Genomic DNA, 24,190 nt, shown 5'->3' with positions numbered 1-24,190 from the left:
TTTGTTTAAGCCCTCTGTATAGTCTTCCCTACGCATTTCCAAAGTATATTAGAGGAAGAGTATTTGCTAATGGGTTACATCAATGGAGATGTTCAGCCACAGCACACATTCCAGACAGGATACATGAAAGCAACAAAGGCAATGGGGGGATCCAGCCTTAATATCCATTAACTAACTTATGGGTTCTCACCCCCCCAAGCTACTAGCCCATCAATGACTCTGCAGTAAGTTCAATGTGGATTTTACATTGCCACTAAGCCCTGCTGACCACAGGATTTGTAAACCACCACAGACAACCAAAACAGCAGGACAATCCAAGACCTAGAAAGTTTAAACTTCAGATCTGTTTGCGTTATTATAGATTTGTAGTTGACAAGGCCTGTCCCGCAGTCAGTTCTGAGTCCTTATAAAAACACACACCCTGAGAGACTGCATCTAAATGCTTTGCAAGTTACCATTTGGTACATCATGCTCAACTGTATCACACCTCAGCATTCCGATCTGCTTAGGTTTAGTTAAGATATTTCCCTCTGCTGCAAGTGTTTACAGATACCAATTTCTCTTAAGCACAAGACCTCTTGGCAATAAGGGCTTGGTACTCTGGCTTATTATAGCGGCTTATTGTGACAGTATCTAGATTTCCAACACTGGGGCGGGCAGGGGGCTGAGGAAGTAGCAATACTAGTCCCTCTAGCATATTGCTGAAGTAAGAGGCTGAAGAATACAAATAGCAACACACTCAGCACTATTTCTGTGTTAAGTTAAAATATTGCCATTTCCAGCAGAGCACTTCTCGAAAGTGTAAGCAACCTTAGGTTAATTTATCAAAGTTCCTGTACTTCTTAGGTGCAAAACTGTCAATAAATAGTAATTTATATGATATTTTAAGTTTAACTCATTCACATGTACAAGTCCTCTTTCCTGTGGGAGTCACCACCAACAGACAGGGAACCAAGTTTCAAGAAGGTACACATGTATATATCAAACACTTACTCTGATTTAGTTGTTACTCTCAGGTACACACAGTTAGTAAGGTGCATAATTTAGACTCTCCACTGCATATGTATGCTTGAAAGAATGGTTTTCTTAAAAAAAAACCAAGTAATATTGAAAAGTAAGTAAATATTAGAGGGTGGTTAAAGGTGTGTTAAGGCTAGGACAATAAACATTGTGTGACTTGCCTAAGAACCTAGTCCAGAATTAAGATCCAGACTCAAACTACTGAGGTCCAATCCAATGGCCATTTCAGTTCTCTCCAACTCAGTTTGAGAAAGAAAAAACATCTGTGAAAGATTCCATTAGGCAGGAAACATTGATCAATTGGCATTTTCCAAATGATGTTCTAGGACTCTGGGTTTAGAATTTGTGCCCTTGCCAAATTCCTCTCCATTCCACTTTCAAGTAGTAATTTGGATTGGGGGGGGACTGAATAATGACTCCCCAACTCAAAACATCTGCATTGGCACATTTGCCTGCAACACTGGCATAACATCATAATTTGTAATGAGCTCTGGCATAGTGGATGGCATGCCCCATTCCAAGCATTTGTTAGCTAATGCAGTAAGTCTAATATCCATAATCTTAACACACATTTACTTGGTAGTAACTCCCAATTATTTCAGTTGAACGTATTTCCAAATAAACATGCTTAGGAACAGACTAAAAGAGGCAGCATTTCCTGAGCTGTTCTGTCCAAAGACCAAACAATGTGCAGCCCATGCAAAGTTTGATATACCCAATCCCAGCTACACTGAAGCTGTCCCCAATTTATGTAGCACTTTTTAATATGTGAAATGCATTTTTTTACACCTTGTATTAGACACCCCTCTGCCAAGTTCTCACAGGTCCCATACTAACCAAATTCTATACATGACAAAGTGAAAGGTGCATCCTTGCACACAGTGCCAACTACTCAAAATTCTGCTGCAGTTTAATTAATCCATTTTCACATATGCCTCTAACATCAGTCAACCAGGAAGAAAGCCTTTGGTTGCTAGCTGGCAACAGCACACCTGCCCAGTAGTTGTTTCTTCTTCTTTTTTTTAATGAATGTAAGACAGAAAAAGGAAAGCCCCCACCCCACCCCAATTTGAGGTATTGCTCAGAAGAGAAGCATATCAGATGGGCTCTGGAATACATAATATGAACCAGGAACCTATCCAACAGCACTTACATGAAGCACTGCCAAACTTCATATTATCTCTACAGAGTCACTAAGTTGTTTATTTGTTCCCCAAGGAGATCAGCTAAATGAACTAAATGACACAATTCACACAGGCTGATAACAGCAGAAATCTGTTCAAGACACCAAACCTAAAGCAGTACAAGGGAAGAATCCGCCCCAATTAAACAGCCATCTAGCTGAAAGCAATCTGTTCCTTGAAAGTGTCCCATTTAACCAGATTGTCTATTAAGAGGGTATTGACTTTAATAAATTCAGAGAGGACTGAAATAATGTTTACAGCCCATTCATCCTGGAGAAGAAGTGGACACAGCTGATAATGTGACAACTCCTTATTGAACCTAATCGCTTAAGTCAAACCAGCCAGAAAGCTTGCTTCTTGAAATGTTGAAGTGACCTTTCAAGCATGCTCATTAACTCTCCCTCCCTCCTTCCTCATGCCCCCCATGCAGATACACAGCAATTATTTGTTGATACAGCAGAAACGCTTTTAAAAAAAATCTATTATACAAGGTATACAACAAAGACCTTTTAGCCCGCGGAATAGGCAAGTTTTCAAGATACACAGGGCTGCACATTTAAGCACAGTTCTTCATCAATATCTCCTGCCCAGGGCTAGCTTTGATGGTTTTGCTGTCCAAGATTCTCATCTCTCCACACATTAAACAAAACAAAACAAAATCCCTAAGGCTGCAATCCTAATGACCTATGCTAGTAGAATGGTTCAAGAATTGAAGCAAGTTGTAATTGACTCCTGAGCATACATGGTAAGGTTCAAAGAGAGCCTATCTGCCTCCTTTTTCTCCCCAATCTCAAAATCTGCTCCTCTACTTGGTGGCTAAGATCCATACACACATACTGAGACCCCAACAGACAACAGTTTATCCATAAACTCTGAACAGGTTCTTCTGTCCATTCCACCCTGGATACTTTTCACAAGTTACACACAACTGAACAGTGATGTTGAGAGGATTCAGTTCCATCAAACATTTTGCTCTTTACTTTGGAATTCATGGGGGTCTTAAAGCTTCGCTTTGAAGATCGTCTGTTTTTGAGTACCAACACCCAAATGACACCCTCTCTGAACAGCAAGTACCACTTAAAAGTAAATAAAGTCAATAGCCCACTTCTTTGCTTACAGAGGTCTCTGTGGCTTTAAATAAATCCTTTGCACATCAGGGAAGTGAATGCAGGTGGCAACTGCCATCTTCCTGACTTTTGTATGTCTTGGAGGGGCAATAAGCATCATAACTATTTTTTGAGCAAAGTGTATGCGAATGAATCCAGTCCTAGACAAATGACTTGCCTTCCAAATCAAACCCGGTCTCCTTTTAGCCACCGCCAATGGAGATAACTGGCGGTGGTGCGTTCCTTCGACCGGCTCAAGACGACTGCGATCCTACCAACATTCACGGAAATCTGGGAGGCTTGCTTCGGAGTAACCGTGCAAACAACAATGGGCTGCACAGAAAGGAGCGCAGCTCTTGAGAGATGGCTGCGATTGTGTATCTCGAAAAGAAGCCCAATTCGTCAGGAAGAAGAACACACAAAACGAGGCAGCAGCAGCAGCAGCAGCAGCAGAAGTGAGGCTGGAATTCCATCCACGCCTACTTGGGGATGAACTCCAGTGAACAAAACGGGACTTTCTTTCACGTAAAATGGGCGTCGGATCGGGCCGCACGCTTATTTAAATGGGGTTTACGGAGGAGAAAGAAAGAAGAGTCGGAAGATGCTCCCCCTCTTCTTTCTCACAGAGCAATACCCGGCTCAGCATCACCGCCCAAGCCCAAAACAGCCTCTTACCTTCTCTGTTGCTGCCGCGGCTGCGGAGAGGTGCTTTGCCAAGGGAGGGGGGGATCCCCTGCGAGGCTGGCCGCTTCTAAGCCGGGCAGCTGTTGGGCTCCTTCTGGGAACCAAAGGCACCCGGAACAGACGCAGATCCCCTTCTTTCTACCAATCTAATTTGCTCGCGGGAGGGGGGGGGAGCGATGGTCAGGCTGCGCGAGAGAAGCAGGCGCCGATCCAGCGCTTTCGGAGGATCTCTCGGTCGGTCCCAGACTACAAGGCAGCTCAGCTGGTCCGATCTGCGTGCGAGCAGCGGAGGAGGGGGGGGGGAGAAGCAGGAGGAGGAGGAGGAGGAGGGAGAACCGGGAGCCCCCTCCCCGGTCGCCTGCTCAGGGCCTGCCGGCTCCTCCTTCCCCCATGCTGTCCTGGGGGGGAGGCAACCCCCGTGGCCCGCCGGGCGCCTCGCGCTGAGCCCAGGCCCCCTCGCGCGGCCCGCGGGGTTGGCCCGGGGAGGGGCACGTCCCGTTAGCTCCGCTGCGGCCTCCCCGGGGCCTGCAAGCACGCCGGGCGGGGGAAACCCAGGCCCGGACAGGGCTCGGAGAGGCTGGTGTGGGGAAGCCCCTCAAGAAGGTCGCGGGCAACGAAGAGGCGGCGGCGGCGAGGCAGCCCGGTCTGCGCGGCCGCTGGGTGCCGCTCGGGCTGCCTTGGCGGCGGCGGCGCTTCAGTCACTCGCTCTCCTTCCCAGCAGTGCCGCGCCGCGCCGCGCCGCCCCGCCGGCTCTCCAAGTGCCACCACTTCGGCAGCCGGCTTCGGCGCTCCCGGGAGAGCCGGGCTGCCCCCCGCCCGGAGGGATAGCAGGCAGGAAGGCGGGCTCCGGGCGGCGCTAAGCGAGGCTGGCCCCTAGTGTGGCTACTGGCAGGCAGGCAGGCAGCTTCTCTCTCTGTCTTGCTCGCTGAGGGCGAAGCCGACTAAGGCGCCGCCGCCGCTGCTCCGCCTCAGCTCCCGTTGCCAGCAGGCTGCGCGCCCTCGCGCCCGCCCCAGCCCGAGGAAGCGGCCGCTCGCTCAGCGGCAGCTGCAGCCACTGAGGATCTGTGTCATGTCTGTCTGTGCAGCGGAGGGGATGGGCGGCGAGGAGCCGAGGCGGGGCCAGCCCGCCGACACACACACGCCGCCCTGTGACAGGCGGCGAGCCAGGGCCCAACCAGGAGCGGCCCCCTGCTGCAGAGCCCTCCCCCTTCCAGCCCTCCTCCCCTCGCTTGTCGCCTCACTGAGGAGAGAGGCAGAGAGAGGGGAAGGGAGCGGAGCTAGGGAGTTAGCGGAGAGGGTATTTCCCCTCACCGCGGTGGCTAGACTGAGGAGAAAGAGCCGGAGGGCGAGCCTCTTCCCCGCTCTTCCGCTTCTTCTCTGTCCCGCTTCTCGCACCTCCCGGCGGAGGCGGTGCCTCGCTGAGGGAAAAGTCCGGAGAAACCCCGCGAAGTGCTGACGGCGGGCACCAGCGCGGACACGCTCTCCGGCTCCTCGCGCGCCCGCCTCCTGCTTCTTAGGGGAGCCTAGAAGGAGCCGTAGAGGCTGCTGTAATAATCCGAGTGAAAAACGGCCGCCAGCTTCTAGCCACGTGCGTGTGCCTCTAGGCAGGGAAGTGGCGGTGGCTCCTTCTCCCTCGGGCGGGCTGCGGCGACTCTGGGCTTCCTTTCGACAGAAGCGCCGGATCCCGTCTTGCCCTCCTCCGCCTCTTGCGCTCCGCTGGGCCGGCCGGAGTTACACGGGGGGGGGACGAGGTTGGAAAACCCTCCCCGGAGCCGTTCACACGACGACGCCTTCGCGTGTTCCAGAGCGGGGGGAGGCCCTGTGCAAGTTCTGGGGCCAAGAGGGAGCCCGGCACAAAGGGCTTTGAAAGCGGGGGCGCAGTTTTAGCGTCTCCGAGCTCGCTGCGGTCTCTTCCGCAGTTTCCATGGGGACAACGCGGCGAAGTTAGCGCCCTCAGCCCCTCACGAGCTTTGCGAGCCCGAGCCTGTGGTGCAGACTCGTGTCTAGTCCTGGCTAAGTGTTGCCAGCGCTCTGTGCACTTCCAGGGACAAAGGCGGAGGACAAAGTCAATGAGGAGCCCTCCAGATGTTGTGGACTACAACTCCCATCAGCCCCGGGGAGTCCCAGCAGCAGCAGGCAGGGCAGCGCGTTGGCGGCTCCTTATTCTGCTGGACTTCCAGCTGCTCTTGTCTCTCGCAGCGGGTTTCCCATCACCTGATCCTTTAACCTGGAGATACCAGAGATTGAACCTAGCCATCCTCCCACTGGACTCTCTTTTTCCAGCAAAGTAAATATAGGTGTCTTAGGAGTGGACTGCTAAAATTGTCCCTGAACCATAGCTGTCAACGTTTCCCTTTTGTAAAGGGATATTCCCTTATTCCGAATAGGATTCCTCACAAGAAAAGGGAAAAGTTGACAGCTATGCCCTGAACCAGTCTGACCTTGGTTTCAAATCGAGATCCCTTCCTTTTCATGTTTGTTACTCACAGCTGTAGAGTTGGACTTCTTTCCATCCCTCCCTTTCCTCATAAAAGATGTACTGTAATCCCATATGGCTCACAGGTGCATGATGTTTCAGCGCAACAAAATAACATCTAATAATTATGCTGCCATCAAAATGTCAATATTCCACATATTAAAATAATATTTAATGTCCTGGTCCCATTAACATGTCAGATTTTAATGCCACTTTCTTGAACTCATTTCTTCAAAAATAAAAATAAAAAAAGAATAAAAATGTAGCAGAGTTTGTTCTTGTGACACCTTATTTTTTGACATGTGTGGACCAGGGGCACCTGTCTGCGAAGTACAGCGTTCTTCTAACTCATTTCTTCCCCTCCACATAGGCGCCGACTCCATGGGGCTTGAGGGGGCCCGAGCCCCCTCAAAAATTCGTTTGGGGGGGCTCCGCCCCACCAATAATCTCCGGCGCCCCTCCAGCAGAGTGCCATCGCCGCCCCTCCCCCAGCCCAAAATGCACAGGGTCGGGCTGCCTGCATGCCTCCTGCCCTCCCTCCCGAGCAAAAGCTCCACCCAATTTCCTTTGGAGCTGATTAATAGGCGCAGCACACTCTCCCCTATTCGCTCACGAGGAGGTGGCGCCACTTTATTTGCATATTCATGAGCTTATTTATTATTCATGAGCTTTCCCGGCCCCCCCCCCCAATATTTTTTATAAGTCCGCGTCCCTGCCCCTCCATTAGGGGGATGCAAAGTGGATTATTGCCATAAATCAACCTATTAAGAAAGAGCCTTTGTTTGAGAATAGCCCAAGGAGTTAAGCATAAAGAGAACAAAACATTTTAAGCCACTGAGAGAAGCACTTAACAAATAACAGTTTATTTTTTTAAACCCTCTGAGTTGTTTCCATTTAGCCCACCCACCCTTTTCACATGGGGGTGGAGGTGTGAGCATATATGCCATGAATAATAATGTAAATATTCATGTGTGAGAATGATACAACTAAACATTCACTGCTGCTTTTTTTTTTTAAAAAAAAACAACTTTCCAGAGCAGTAACAGAAAATTATGGGGAGGAATGACATCTTTGGAAAGCTTTAGACTACCACAGATACTTCAAATATTAAGTTGTTTCCTCGCAACAGCCACTTAAATAGGATGGCTTGCTTAGGAGTGGGGAGTGTTTTATTGAAGGTTTAAAGAAATCTAGGAGCTTTAAAAATAATATTTTGCAGCAAAGTCTACCAAAATATCTTGAACTTCAGAACTGTTTACTTAAGGGAAGATAGCATTTGCCATACCACATCAATGCATTCGTCCATCAAGTCTAATATCCTGCCTCCAGCAGTGCCCACTGCTGAATGCTTTACAGTCAGAGTTATATCAGATGAACTGAAGTATACCATAAAGCTCAACATGGCAGTGATATCATTTAACTGTTATGGACTGGGACGGTTGACATGCAATGACACCCCGGAAAACCATATGAAAAATATCTTGGCAAATCTACAGTAGCTGCTGAGTTCCAACAAGAAATGATGATTTGGAGAAACACTGTATGATATGCTGGCAGTTCTTTTCTCAAGCAAGGAGGACAACTGCAAGCACCCTACCCTAGATAATTATTCTGTACTAAGGAACAAGGCTGGCACTTAAGCAGTCTTGGCTTTTAACATAGCACATTCCTATTGTCTAGAATGAAACCATAGGCCAAAGGAGAAGGCATAGATTGGTGTATCTGAATGAGTTTCAGGAGATCTAAAATACTTTAGCCACTTTAATGCATTACATGAAGCAAAACAAAAAAACAGGATCACTGGGGCAAGTGTCCTCACTTTCCATCTCCAAATAGTATAGTCAGCTAGACACCAAAGTATGAACAACAACCAAGCCTCTTGAAAAAGGAAATGTTATAGCTGTAAGTTTGTACCATGTGGGAAAAGACTGTGTTTCAAGGGGTGCTTTGCATGAAGCAAGTCCCACCTGGTAACTCCAGGTGGGGCTGAAAAAGACAAAGGTCTAAAACCCTGGAGAACTGCTGCTGAACCAAATGGACTGACTTTTGTGGAAGTTAAGGTATTTTCCTATCTTGTTTCTAACTGTGCCTGGGAGAATCAATTCAAGATATGGGAAGTGGCAGAATTGCTTCACGAGTATGTATATTTTAACCATTGAAAATCCCTCACATTTACATAATGTTTGAAGTAGTCTAGGATGTGGCAAAGGAAATGAAGAGTAGATGGTTAACCACTGGTATTTAACCACAAATGAATTTGGCTTAAAAGATTGAAGTTCCTCCATTAGTCTAGGCAACAAGAGCCATAAAGAAGCTTTCCCCAGGAAAAGCAAATCAATCATCAGACTAAGGCAGAAAGTAATGATTTGCTGCTCTATTTATTGAATTGTGAGTCACCATAAAAGCTACCAAATGCGTGCAATAAAAGCAAAAAGGGGGGGAAACTGCTTCTCACTTAATTGGCATTTACTTAGACAATAAAGCAAACAATCTTACATGATAATATACAAATTGTGTGACTTGCATATGAAATAAAAGAACTACTCTTGTCAACTTCATAGGCCACACTTTTACTCCTGGGGACTGATTACTTTCATTGGGTTTGTATCAGCTGGCACTTAGCAATGGGTCAATAAGCAACCATCTGAAGAGATCTGAAGAGGTTGTGACTTGGACACCGATTTGGGGACTGGGGCAATGGGGCAGAGGATCAGGTACTGATTACCAACACAGGCCATAGTCACACCATACATTTAAAGCATTATACCATTTTAAACACTTTAAACAGAATCCTAGGAACCGTAGTTTGCTAAGGGTGCTGAGATTTGTCAGGAGACCCCTGTTCTCCTCATAGAGCTACAGTTTTCAGAGTTCCCCGGGAAGAGGGATCAATTGTTAAAGCACTCCAAAAAATGTGGCTGAGAGGACTAGAGGGCCTCTAACAACTTTCAGCACCCATAAACAAACACACTTTCCAAAAAATCTTTGTAGGAATTCATGGCTGTTTAAAGTTGTATCATAGTGTTGTAAATAGATTACGTGAATTTGGCTACAATCTGGTCTTGGGATCTTCGTTCCAGTTGGGGCCCCATCTGAATCGCACAACTAGTTTAATGTGGTTCCTCTCGCCATGCATAATCCTTCAGGCTAGTTAAAATGCAAGCAAATTATTCTGCAGTGTAAATATCAAGGGAGCTTCCAAATTCAACCCGTTTCATCAAGGTTTCTCAATGTAGCAGGGAGCATGAAGAGGTAGGTGGCAGGATTTTGCCCTGCTGGTTCTCAAGAAGATAATGCACGATAGTTGGCTATGTTAATGGGGTTCTGTCAGGAGATAAAGGAAATATATTCCACACTGCTATGATCCTTCTCTCCCTTCTGGACTAAAGATATGCTCCCCCACCATAGCAAAAAAAGGAAGGCAGCACCATATGCACAAATATGTCATAAGCTACCCTATAGGCTTATGCATGCTTAACCCTGCTTCCAACGCTTTGTTGCATTTACCCAAGAGAAATTACTTGTGCAGCCAGATCATGTCCATGCAATTTACTCAGATGCTGCATGGTAACTTCACCCCCCCTTTTTTTTGCTTGTGACACACTTGTACTTTGCTTTGCACATGCGCAGAGGCAGCTCCTGTATTAGTAACTCATCCCTATACTAATCTAGGAGCACTGAAAACAGATTCTAGTGCTGAGCTCTTATGATCCATGGCTCGTTCCCTGTATTTTGAGTGGAGGGAAGCATATTTCTTTGCCTCCTCCAAACTATCTTGTCAATACAATTAGAGTCAAATTATGAAATGAGCTTTCTATTACCAGAACCCTATGATATGTACCATTTCAGCTGTAATCTTTTAATTATTTTTTTTAGGCAGGGGAAAAAAAGTTGTGTAGCTAGCACCTATAAAACATGGCTGGCTGAATTCATTTTACTCTCAAAAGGTGTTGAAATTAAATCTCCTACTCTCTGCAGATGGTTGGAGATAGGGATCAAAACATTGTTAACCCTTCCCACACATAAATGAGAAAGCATTACAGACATAACTGAACAAGAAATCAATTTAAAACCAACAACCACAAAACAATTTTCAGAGGGGTAGCAATGTAAGTATATTACGGGAAAATCAACAAAGTCTTGTAGCACCTTAAACCATAACAAATGTATTATGGTCCAAGCTTTCAGACTACAATCTGCTTAATCAGGTATATAAACTGGTGGGTAGGTGGTTGGTGGAGAGAGGAACTGTTAGATAACAGAGAAATGAAATGCAAAAAGTCCAAACTATTACGGTTATATTAAATGTGTTTTATGTAAATCATCATGATGACCATTTACAAAGCAGTGTGGATGATGTTACAAGTATCCTGGCATTGATAAGCCAATGAACACCTGCAGTGATAAAAACCCATTATCTCGTTTTAGGGCCCAGGTGATAGAACTTCTTGAGAAGTTGTAATTCAGTGGTTTTATACTGGAAACTCTAACTGAAGTTTCGTCTTCAAGAATAGTCCCCTAAAAGTGAGTAACACAATGTCCTGAGAGGTTGAAATGTCCCCCCACTGGTTTCTTTGACTATGTCTCTCTCTGATATCAGACTCTTATCCATTTACTCTTTTCTATAGAGACTGGGTTTTTTTTTGGTCTTATGTGGAATGCAGAAGAGCATTGCTTGCAGATAATAGTATATATCAGATTAAATTAAGTCCAGGTGCAATTTTTATTTGGCACATGTGGTGTTGGATGTGGGGCAGATAAACTCATGGCTGCAAAGGAACCATTGGAGGCAGCAATTTCTTCACTTGTGATTCACAGCTACTGGCATTCAGAGGCACACTGCCTCTAACATTAGGGATAAAGACGGGCACTGACAGAGTATTCCTTTTGGCACCTGGTTAAGACACCAAGACTTTTTGCACAGGATTTTAAATTTTACTATATGGTTTTAGCTGTCTGAATGGTTTTGGTTTATTAGCTCTCCATTTTTATGACATTGCTTGATTTGCTATTGATTGTTTTAATATTGTATTGATACTTGGAATGTTTATACATGCTGCCCTTTAGAACCCATGTTTGACTGAAGATGTTGTATTAATTTTCTAAATAAATAGAGTGAATTAGAGTGGCTGGCAAATGAGAGGGCAAAAGAAAGTGTCAATTGGAAATGGCTCTGATCATCTGTATCTGCCTGTGCAGCCAACAACTTCTGAATTATCCAGCGGTTTGCTACATGGTTGGTAAGCTATTACTATGATTCCCTATAATTTGGTTTGAGAACATATGCACATGTATTTTCCAATCATTAAATCATAGAATTGTAGAGTTTGAAGGGACCCTGAGGGTCATCTAGTTCAACCTCCTGCAATGCAATGCTTACATGTCTGCTAATTAGAGTGGCCATTTATTTATTGCCAAGCAAGAGAAAAACCTTTCCCCAAAAGAGGACAATAGAGAACTCAAGTCTGGGGGGGGGGGAAATGCATCTGTTAATTTATATGCATAAATGCAAATTTAGAAATGACTAAATTAAATAGTAACACAATACAATTCACCATGGTGTGGAAGACTGGGACCAGGTGGTCTGTGTACCTGCTTAGTCTGCTGCCCAGGTGCCAGCTATTGATGGACAACTTCAAGGCCCCTGCTCATCCTGCTTATAGTTATTTATTTTGAAACCAAACTTAGACCAGTCAGCACTTTACGCAGAGGACTGTCCCCTGGCTGTACTTCACTAATGTCCTCTGTAAAGTAGGACACATGGCCACCCTGGTACTAATTAAACAGGCAGTTGGCTGCAAATTTCTCTCTCCTGTCCAGTATTGTGGGTGTATCTTCTAAAACAAAACAAGAACTGAACAAAGAGAGAGAAAATTCTTCCACAAATTAGTAACTGCCTTCCTCTGTAGGTTCCTTCACACACACTCCGGTCATCATCTGAGGCGCTGCTTGAAATTCCTTTACCTCCAGAGTTGAAGTTTAACAAAGGGAAAACACATCTGAATAAAAATTACAAAAAGGAACTTAAATAATATGGACACAGGTTGAATTCAAATTATATATGTGTGTGTGTGTGTGTGTACACACACACAGAGAGAGAGAGAGAGAGAGAGAGAGAGCCTTACAATTCTGAGTTTTCCTAGTGAACTATATCATTCTCTATACGGAAATTATTATTCCTATTTTGACTTTCACATTTCTGCCATTTTTACCATATAACCTGATATAAAACATGTAGGGCAGCAGTTGAAGAAGGAGCAAAAAGGGTTTTCTTGTGTGTGTGTGTTTCCTTGTGGCTGATTAGCTGTTTTCCCTGTGTAAAGGTCAGAGGGGGCAGGGTTTCTGTTGAGGCAGGGGATTAGCTGTGGGAGGAGCTTATCAGAGTTTGTAGGGCAGCAGTTGAAGAAGGAGCAAAAAGGGTTTTCTTGTGTGTTTCCTTGTGGCTGATTAGCTGTTTTCCCTGTGTAAAGGTCAGAGGGGGCAGGGTTTCTGTTGAGGCAGGGGATTAGCTGTGGGAGGAGCTTATCAGAGTTTGTAGGGCAGCAGTTGAAGAAGGAGCAAAAAGGGTTTTCTTGTGTGTTTCCTTGTGGCTGATTAGCTGTTTTCCCTGTGTAAAGGTCAGAGGGGGCAGGGTTTCTGTTGAGGCAGGGGATTAGCTGTGGGAGGAGCTTATCAGAGTTTGTAGGGCAGCGGCGCGCGCCTAGCGGCGCGTGCAGTTGTACCCATCTTTTAGATTTAGGGGAGCTAGTCTCAAACGTTTGTTGGGGGAGACCTAGGTTTTTTTGTGGGGGAAGTTATTTGTCCTGTCTTCAAGCTTTTTATGATGGAGGACCTCTGTAACCACCCCCAACGACACAATCTCAAGATGGAAGGGGAGGGAACAGCTGCAGTCGCCTGCGATTCCTGCGCAATGTTTGCCATCTTGCCAAAGGTTGCAGGCAGCTTTACCTGCAGCAATTGCATGTTGATTGCCCTTTTAAAAGACAAGTCCAGCAACTGGAGGAACGTGTAGCTACGCTCCAAAGAATTAGAGAGCTGGAGCTCTTCTTGGAAGCAACAGAGCACACCGTCCCCACCAAGGAGGAGACAGGGGACTCCCCTGAGAAGGAGGCTAATTCACCAACTCAGGAGCCAGATATATGGAGAAACGTGACTCAAAGAAGTAGGAGGCCCAGGGTTCACTCTGATTGTTTAGAAATACACAATCGCTTTGAGGTCCTTTCCCCTAGCATGGAAGACGAAGAGCAGACTCCATTTGAGGATCTCTCCCTCATTACAGTCGATCAGGTATATGAAGACGAGCAGCAAAGTCAGTCCTCAGGGAATGTGCAGGCAACCTTGGAACGGACAGCTCACGGAAGAACCCCGACCAAACCCAAGAGGAGGCGTGTAGTGGTGATAGGGGATTCCCTACTGAGGGGAACAGAAGCAGTGATCTGTGGGTCTGACAAGATGTCTCGGGAAGTGTGCTGTCTCCCTGGGGCTAAGATCCAAGATGTAACTGAACGACTGCAAGGAATCATAAAACCCACTGACGAATACCCCTTCCTCTTGGTTCATGTGGGAACCAATGACACTGCAAGCAATAGCCTCCAGAAGATCAAAAGAGACTACGAGGCTCTCGGCAGGAAATTGAAGCAACTAAATGCACAAATTGTCATCTCGTCTGTCCTCCCAGTTGAACGACGTGGCCCAGGGAGAGAGGGGAAAATAGTGGAAGTGAACAGCTGGCTTTGCAAATGGTGTAAACAGGAACGGTTTGGATTCTTAGATCACGGACTGCAGTTTCTTGAAGATGGACTTCTGGCAAGTGATGGGCTGCACCTCACAACGGTTGGGAGAAATGTTTTTGCCAAAAATCTCAGAAACCTCATCAGGAGGGCTTTAAACTGACTAATGTGGGGGAGGGAGACAGTGCTCCTGAAGGTAGGAGTCTATCAATTAATGAAGATGATCATCCAAATGTCATAGACCAAATGGAGCAAACAGCACGCGGACCTAGTGGTGGGAGGAAAAAATCCTTAAATAAGAGACACGGGGGAATGATTAATGGACTTCAATGTCTGTACACTAATGCGCAAAGCATGGGAAATAAACAAGATGAGCTTGAGCTCTTGGTACAGCAAACTAAATATGACATAATAGGCATCACTGAAACCTGGTGGGATAAGTCCCACGATTGGAATGTAATAATGGGGGGATACAATCTATTTCAGAGAAACAGACCAGACAAGAAAGGAGGAGGAGTGGCGTTATATGTCAGGGATGTGTATACCTGTGAAGAGATCCAAGATTTAGAACCTCGAAGCCAAAGTGAGAGCATTTGGGTCAAAATTAAGGGAGAGAAGAATAACAGAGACCTCATTGTGGGAGTTTACTATAGATCCCCAAGCCAAACGGAGGACATAGATGATGCCTTCCTGGAACAGATGGCCAAGCATGCAAAAGGAAGGGAGATAGTAGTAATGGGGGACTTCAATTACCCGGATATTTGTTGGACGTCAAACTCAGCCAAGAGCATAAGGTCAAACAGATTCCTCACTGGCCTTGCAGACAACTTCATTGTCCAGAAAGTGGGAGAAGCAACAAGAGGAACAGCCATTTTAGATCTGGTCCTAACCAATGTTGATGACCTGGTTAGTGGGGTAGATGTGGAAGGATCATTAGGCGCGAGTGATCATGCTCTTCTGAAGTTTACTATACAGCGGAAAGAAGCAGCCAAGCATACTAGGGCTCAATTTCTTGACTTTAAGAAAGCCGACTTCATAAAACTTAGGGAAGTGCTGGGTGAGATCCCATGGACAGCAATACTAAAAGGAAAGGGAGTTCATGATGGCTGGGAGTTTGTTAAGAGGGAGATAGTAAAAGCACAACGTCAGGCAATACCAATGAGACGGAAACATGGAAGGTGCCTAAAGAAGCCAGGGTGGCTATCTAAAGAACTTTTAACTGAATTAAGATTAAAAAAGGATGTGTACAAAAAATGGAAAAGGGGGGAAACCACCAAAGAGGAATTCAAACAAATAGCCAGCACGTGTAGGCACAAAGTCAGAAAAGCTAAAGCACAGAATGAACTCAGGCTTGCTAGAGAGGTTAAAAGCAACAAAAAAGGCTTTTATGGGTATGTTCGTAGCAAAAGGAAGAACAAAGAAACAGTGGGGTCACTCAGAGGAGAAGATGGTGAAATGCAAACAGGGGACACAGAAAGGGCTGAACTCCTCAATGCCTTCTTTACCTCAGTCTTCTCCAATAAAGAAAACAATGCCCGACCTGAAGAATTTGGAGCAAATGTTTCAGCAAAGGAAATGTTTCAGCAAAGGAAACACAGCCCAGAATAACTAAGGAGATAGTACAAGAATATTTGGCTAGTTTAGATGTATTCAAGTCTCCAGGGCCAGATGAACTGCATCCAAGAGTATTAAAAGAACTGGCAGATGTGATCTCAGAACCACTGGCAGTCATCTTTGAGAATTCCTGGAGAACAGGCGAAGTCCCGGCAGACTGGAGGAGGGCAAATGTTGTCCCTATTTTCAAAAAGGGGAAAAGAGAGGACCCAAATAATTACCGCCCAGTCAGTCTGACATCAATAGCAGGGAAGATTCTGGAGCAGATCATTAAGCAAACAGTCTGTGAGCACCTAGAAAGGAATGCTGTGATCACCAATAGTCAGCATGGATTTCTGAAAAATAAGTCATGTCAGACTAACCTGATCTCGTTTTTTGACAGAATTACAAGCCTGGTAGATGAAGGGAACGCAGTGGATGTAGCCTACCTTGATTTCAGCAAGGCATTTGACAAGGTGCCTCATGATATTCTTGTAAAGAAGCTGGTAAAATGTGGTCTTGACTATGCTACCACTCAGTGGATTTGTAACTGGCTGACTGACCGAACCCAAAGGGTGCTCATCAATGGTTCCTCTTCATCCTGGAGAAGAGTGACTAGTGGGGTGCCACAGGGTTCTGTCTTGGGCCCGGTCTTATTCAACATCTTTATCAACGACTTGGATGATGGACTCAAGGGCATCCTGATCAAATTTGCAGATGACACCAAACTGGGAGGGGTGGCTAACACCCCAGAGGACAGGATCACACTTCAAAACGACCTTGACAGATTAGAGAACTGGGCAAAAAGAAACAAGATGAATTTTAACAGGGAGAAATGTAAAGTATTGCACTTGGGCAAAAAAAATGAGAGGCACAAATACAAGATGGGTGACACCTGGCTTGAGAGCAGTACATGTGAAAAGGATCTAGGAGTCTTGGTTGACCACAAACTTGACATGAGCCAACAGTGTGACGCGGCAGCTAAAAAAGCCAATGCAATTCTGGGCTGCATCAATAGGAGTATAGCATCTAGATCAAGGGAGGTAATAGTGCCACTGTATTCTGCTCTGGTCAGACCTCACCTGGAGTACTGTGTCCAGTTCTGGGCACCACAGTTCAAGAAGGACACTGACAAACTGGAACGTGTCCAGAGGAGGGCAACCAAAATGGTCAAAGGCCTGGAAACGATGCCTTATGAGGAACGGCTAAGGGAGCTGGGCATGTTTAGCCTGGAGAAGAGGAGGTTAAGGGGTGATATGATAGCCATGTTCAAATATATAAAAGGATGTCACATAGAGGAGGGAGAAAGGTTGTTTTCTGCTGCTCCAGAGAAGCGGACACGGAGCAATGGATCCAAACTACAAGAAAGAAGATTCCACCTAAACATTAGGAAGAACTTCCTGACAGTAAGAGCTGTTCGACAGTGGAATTTGCTGCCAAGGAGTGTGGTGGAGTCTCCTACTTTGGAGGTCTTTAAGCAGAGGCTTGACAACCATATGTCAGGAGTGCTCTGATGGTGTTTCCTGCTTGGCAGGGGGTTGGACTCGATGGCCCTTGTGGTCTCTTCCAACTCTATGATTCTATGATTCTATGAAAACATTAGTGTGAGGGAACATGAACCAATAAAATTATTAATCTCCCTAGCAGGACACAGCACTCTCCCTTTAACATAATGGGAAATGTGCAGTCTTTGCAGCTACATTTGTATCTTTTCCACACAGCAGATCAATAATGCAACATGATCAAGGCAATTCCTTGTGCTGGGATCTTTTGTATACTACAGGGGCAGTGCAAGAGTCCAACGCGGGGATGTGGCTTACCACATAGTCTCACAACTTATGAATTGGACCATTGATTTTAACTACCCAAGTCTCTGGTGATACGATGATTCAAGAAGAGTATTGTTTGCGGTAATAGGCCCTGTGCAGAGGTCCTAAGCAGTGCTGGATTCTTCCCTTTGAAATGTGAAGAAGGCTGAGGGAGCATGCAGGAGGTGGTGGTGAGGTGTTTCATAGGAAATGTGCTAAGCACTAAACATCCAGTTCCCACTTTGCCACTGCACTGAACACAATTACATTTACAGCAGGGGCATGCAGGGCTTACCTAACTTGGATCAGCAGGACAGCTTTCCATCAGAGTACAGCTGAAAGCTTTGCAACAGAAAATAGACCAAATGTAATCCTTCCAGAAAGCAAGCCCAAGCCCCACATCATAAAGTAAATAGGTCTATTGCACGATGGCAACAAAGACCCAGGAAAGTGCAAATGTTGTTAAACAAAGACTGGAGGGGAGTGTTTGGGAACGGGAATGATTCATTCACTTATGCTGACACAATCCTATTAACCAGTATGGTATATTGCCCTCTGATACTATAACACATCTCAAAAGTCTTGCAGAGGGAGACCATTGTACCTTGTATTCCAGTTGTGTGAGGCTGAGCTTAACTGGTGTATGAGAGAGAGCAACAAAAAGAAATAGGCAGGCAGCCATGAAACATTTTTATCAGTGATATTGCAAAGAGTACCACTGTAAAGCTCAGAAATCCCCTCCCTTCCAAATTTCCTGACTGTTTGCATTTGGGAAAAGGATGCAATGCCATTGAACCTGATAGTTAAAATAGTGGTCTGAGTTTCAGTACAGTAGCTAGCTGAACCTGGAAGCTGCCTACCGGTAATTATATTAGGTGTCATGCACTAAGGATATCACCACAAGTTGGCTGGGAAGTAATGTAAAAAGAAGCAGATAAGAAGGAGCAGCAATACAAGCAGGTGGGAAACAGGAGGAACAAGCAAGTGGACAACCACACTGGAATTTCCATTCCATCTGATCAATTAGGCTCTTATCATAAAAGTTCAATTTGTGGAAGCTGATGCTATCAATAGCTAGTAGCCACTGTGGCTAAGCTCTGTCTTCCCTGTCGGAGGCAGTAGACCTCTGAATCCCAGTTGCTAGGAATCACAAGTAGAGAAAGTGCTGTTGTGCTCAGGTTTTCCTTTTGTCTTTGTGAGTGCTGGACTTTATAGATCAGTGGGGCTCTTCTCATGTTCTCAAATTGTTAGGGCGCACAGGGAAATTGTCCTTTAGGCCCATTGCTAAGGAGCAGAGCCAGCAGCAGAAGCCCATCACAACTAGTTTTAGTTTTGTGGAAAATGATATTTACAGGCTTATCTTTAAGTACAATGGAACAAGGCAGATAGAGGTCACATGCATGCCATACATTTAAAGCACATTGTTTGGCCCTCAAAGAATAATGGAAACTGTAGATTCTGGAATTGTAGTTTTGTGAGGGGTTAACTGCCGTTCCCAAGATTCTTTTGAGGAAGCCATGTGCTTTAAATGTATGGTGTGGATTTGACCAGAGAGACTAGGAAAAATTGGACAGATCCTGCTTTAGGACCAGCTCTCCTTAAGAGCTGTTACTTTGTGCATGAACAAAATGCTAATACCTTACTGCAATTTCTGTTGCTTTCTAATTGACACACTTTTATTCATTTTATTTATATAATCTCTGTGTTGCATTCCTCCCTCCAAAGAAAATGTTCAAGCAGTTTACAATCTTAAAATATCAGATAAAACTTTACAAAATGTAAAAATAAAGCATTACAAATGACAATTGAATACAAGATCCACATTTAGGGCAACATAATTAACAGAAAAACAATATATTCTCTTAAGCATTAAAAAAAATTGCAAATAAAAATAAAATACTATACTGCAATTTAAAAAATCCACATATACAAGGCACATTTATAGAAGCTTCACCCACATTTCTGCAGCCCAGGAGCAGCTCCCAAACACATTCTTAGCAATCCTTCATACAGAAACCGCACTCTCAGACATTCTCACCAACCATACCCAGCCATCTCTTACCAACCAATATCTGACGTACCGCGTGGTTTTACTCAGCACCACATCCTTCCCATGAGCCTCCATCATGGCAGCACCATGGACAAGTTTTATCCTGCATGATAATATCATTTGCTACTAAGGATAAATAAATGGATTCTCCAATTATTGCTCCGTAATGTAATGTGAGCAAGTAATGACACTGAGGAAAACATGAACTAGTTCGCATCTATTTGTAATTAACATTCGCTTCCTTTCCTGTCTATACTAGAAAGAAGAGGATGTATCTATATTTAACTCATAGTTTAATATTGTATCTTAAAACCAGATTTACAGACAATTCTATAGCTGAGGCAGGAATGAAGATTTTACTCCTGCTCAAAATGGAACACTTCATTTCCATTAAAATTGTGTGTCTTTTATACATGGAAGGCTTAATTGTTCCCAGAATTGCCTCATTAACTTCAGAAAGGTTTACCATTACAGACCCCAGAACCATGATGCTAATTAGAAAGGAACTGGCTTTAGTCTGAGGGAAGAATTGTGTCTTCTTTGAGAGAAGGCTCATTCAGTCATTGACAGAGAGTGGCTGCCAGACAGTAGAAATTACTGCCAGGTATATAAATTCAGAGAATACCTATAACAAATGCATCAGTCCCAGAGCCAAGCACACTAAACTAAGATACTAAAATAAGCTACTCTGGCATTTAAATAACAAATATTGTTAAGCAATCTGTCAAGCCCAATGCCACCCAACCAAATTAATCATGAATAGTCTCCTGGCCACAGGCTCCTTCTGCACCCAACCAGTGCATTTATGATACCCAAAATGAGGATTCACTGCCAACATTTAACAGCTGCATCAAAGCCCATAGAGGAGTGGACTGAATTGGGTGAAGCCCATTTTCATTTGAAATATATCTTAACCCTCCTGGTCTGGAAGCTGCAGTCAGGGCAGAATGCAGCTGCTAGGTTGATGAGTAGGGCAGATCAACACAAGTATATATAACTGGTCCTGGAAGTCGATTCTGTACCTGCTGCCTCTTTAAGGTGGTAGTGCTAGCCTATACTAGTTCAAACCAACAGATAAATAAAGCGAAAAGAAGTGACTGAAAATCTGGGGGTGGGGTGGGGGGAACAGAATAGAGAAAAGTTCCCCAAACCACTTAACCCAAGGATAGGGAACCTGTGACCCTCCATACATTGTTGGATTCTAACTCCCATCCATTCCAGACATCACAGCCAATGGTCAGGAATGATGGGAGGGCATAAATGTACAACATCTGGAGGGCCACAGTTTCCCCATCTTTGCTTGAGCAAATAGGGAGGTCTTCGCCAGATGTTGCAAAGCTTGTAATGTTAGCACTGGAGAGGTGTCTGCATTCCAAAGTTGGGGCTCTACTGCAGAAAATATCATGTTCTTTGCTGAAGCACAGTGCACCTCTCTTAAAAAGGGTAGTGTACTTGGAACAGGGCCTTGAGAAAAGATCTGAAGACATGGGTAGAATAAGATCCTGGAGGATGTGTGTGACAACAGAAGAGTGAAGGTGAAACTAATTGTATGTACAGCTAAAGAAGCATTGTGGATTGAAACAAAACAAAACACCACCAGGTCCAATTCTTGCCTTAAAACACTTGGAACAGACAGCTTGTCTCTCCTCCTCAGTGTGCTGAATAGGACTATTCTGCCAAGAGGAAAATATTCAATTGCCCAAGTTATGCTTGCATGCTGTGGCACTTCCGCCCACTCTAATTGAATGTGTTCATGTGCAGTTTCCTGATGGGCTGGATTAATGTGTCAGAGGTTCTGTGTCAAACGGTGCACTGGACGCTCATTACCACTTTGGTTCTTCAGTACCGGTATATCATGGTCCTTCCTTAGCCTACTCATAAAGAAACAACCATACAGAGTGCCCAGGGAAGAGGCATCGGTTGTTAAACCACTCTGCAAGTTGAAGCTCTGTGAGAGAAATCAAGGTCTCCTAACTATCAGCACCCTTAACAAACTACATCTCCCAGGATTCTTTTGAGCAAGCCATGACTATTTGAATGGCACCATAGTGCTTTACATGTATGGTGCCAATATAGTCTGTAATGTAGATGGCCACATTTACACCACACATTTAAAGCACTCTTATACCACTCTGACAGCCATGGTTTTCCCCAAAGTATGCTGGGAGCTGTAGTTTGTTAAGTGTGCTGGGAACTATAGTACTATAAGGGTTCTCCTAAGAGTCCTCAGTTGCCAGGATTCTCTGGTGAAAGCAATGACTGTTATAGTGATATCATTGTACTGTAAATGTAAAATGCAGATCTTCTTACAAATATTTGAAGGAGAGGAAGTGGATATACTGTAAGAGGAATCATATTAATTGCGAATCATAGAATTGTAGAGTTGAAAGGCACCATGAGGGTCATCTAGTCCAACCCCCTGCAATGCAGGAATCTTTTTGCCCAACACAGGGCTCAAACCCACGGCCCTGATATTAAGAGTCTCATGCTGAAGGTTATGAACTTATTTACAGACACCTGTAAATTAGAGATGCCCATCCATTTCCTTTTCCAGCTTTGAGATGAGCCTAGTCTTTCCCCCCAGATAAATTGTTATATAGTCTTGTCAGCTTTTGAGTAGGTATGGATGCAGAGCTGGGGATATCCCTGACAGCACTGAGAAAGAAAAGGTCACCTCTTTTCAGCAGTGAAACTGTCAGTGCCAAGGGATAATCTTCTTCATCCTCATCAGCGGTTGCTGGGAAAAGCTGGTGCTTAGGTCAAGCAACATGATAGCAGCAAAGCCAATGGCAATTAGCCTGTCAGTATCAAACAGCTCTGCTTTTGTGTTTAACAATTTGCCGGCATTTTATGATTCCAAACATTGCTAGACCCTATGATTTTCTCTCTGCCTTCCCCACTTTATTATATTCTGTGGATCTTGAAAGGACATGAATTACTGGGGTCTGAGTTGATGAACTTGGCTATACCAATGGATGAGCTTTCAAAGCTGACGCAAGGCATTTTGCTGCGATAAGTGAAGGACAAGATGGCATCCCTCCCCAAGGGTGTGTCGTAGTCATTAATGATGTAAATCTTCTAATGGGGCTCAAGATAGCATATATAACATATATATTTCCTTCCCTCCTCCATCCTCATAGCAAATAGTGTAATGCACTGTGAGAAATGAATGAGGTAGTCCTATTTTGTATAGGTGATGGAAATAACTGGGGGAACAAACCAATAATGATAGAAGGGATGCCAGTGTGACAACTTGTTTCCTTTGCCATATTAACCAAGCAACAGTTGAAGCCCTTAGCAAGGCTAGACTGGGTGGTACTTCTTTGAAACACAAAGCAAAATATTTTCTGTACTCATAAAATATAGTCAGGACCTCCCTAAACTATGCTAGAAAATACCATATGCTAAGAAACTGTTTTGAATTGTGAAAAGAAAGTGTTCAGCTGAAAGCACACTTTCCCTAAAAAGCAAGTTTTACAAACTAACCCACATGTGAAAATTGCTAATTGCCAGCGCTACTGAATTTGAATGGACTTACAGTCTGCACTGAATTTTTGTCCTCGTTGTGAAACCAAGAGCTCAAGGTCATGGCTAGATGATCAATAGATCTTTCTGAAGTCATGGTACACTTTTTTAATGGCTCAGTTTCCCATCACTTATTGATTTATGGTTCCACTGTCATTCTGTATTGAGAAAAGTGAGGGAACAGCACCAAGAGGGAGAGGCAGGCGCACAATTGCCAGGAGTGGAATCTTCAAGACATAACAAATAAAGTAGTCACAGTCAATGCAACTTGTCAGAACGTTTGAGTATCTATGAGAAAAGTGTGTGATAGCACTTCAATTTAAAAATTACATGGGATTGTGCAAGCTCCCTCTCCCGCCCTGAAAAGCCAACTGCTGTTTTGATCAGTAAAACAAACACCAGTGTTGCCGAACTCAAAGAAATTGTGTTTCAGTCTAGGGGTATGAAACCTATGGCCTTCCTGGTGTTGCTGGACTACAGTTTCCATTATCCATAACCATTGGCCAAGTTGCCTGAGGTTGATGGGAGCTGCAGTCCAACAACATCTGGGAAGCTATAGGCTTCTTATACCTGTTTTAATACATAGGCTCGGATCCTACTCTACTTTTGTACAATAGCCAGAGCTGCATGTGCACAACCCCAGTCTACTACTACTACTACTACTAATGTTATAATTTGTAACCCACACTCTAGGTGACTTCCAACTTATATAAAAAACATAGTAAAACATTACACATTAAAAAACTTCAGGGCTGCTTTCAGATGTCTTCTAAAGCTTATAGTTACTCATCTCCTTGACATCTGATGGGAGGGCATTCCATAGGGTGGGTGCCACTACCGAGAAGGCTCTCTGCCTGGTATAATAATAATAATAATAATAATAATAATAATAATAATAATATACGAGGAACCACAAGCTCTTCACAGAAAGGAGGAGACTGGGAAACTAAATCCAAGTCCCTATATAAACACTTTATATTCCCAAATCTGCTATTCTAAGTGTAGATTCCAATC

At 44.5% G+C, this 24,190-nt stretch overlaps 1 protein-coding gene across 1 annotated transcript in view; it reads right to left on the bottom strand.

Annotated features, from left to right (window-relative positions):
• The window catches only part of LARGE1 (LARGE xylosyl- and glucuronyltransferase 1), a 320,062-nt gene extending 314,980 nt beyond the window's left edge, over positions 1 to 5,082 (bottom strand). The window contains exon 1 of the mRNA XM_082241177.1: positions 3,986 to 5,082. The gene's annotated coding sequence lies outside the window, so the exon portion shown is untranslated. The remainder of the gene's footprint in view (positions 1 to 3,985) is intronic.
• Between the last annotated feature and the right edge of the window lie 19,108 nt (positions 5,083 to 24,190).

Source organism: Podarcis vaucheri (genome assembly GCF_965113315.1).
Source record: "Podarcis vaucheri genome assembly, chromosome: 10".
NCBI classification, from domain to species: Eukaryota; Metazoa; Chordata; class Lepidosauria; order Squamata; family Lacertidae; genus Podarcis; species Podarcis vaucheri.
This window is presented reverse-complemented; position numbering and strand designations above follow the sequence as displayed.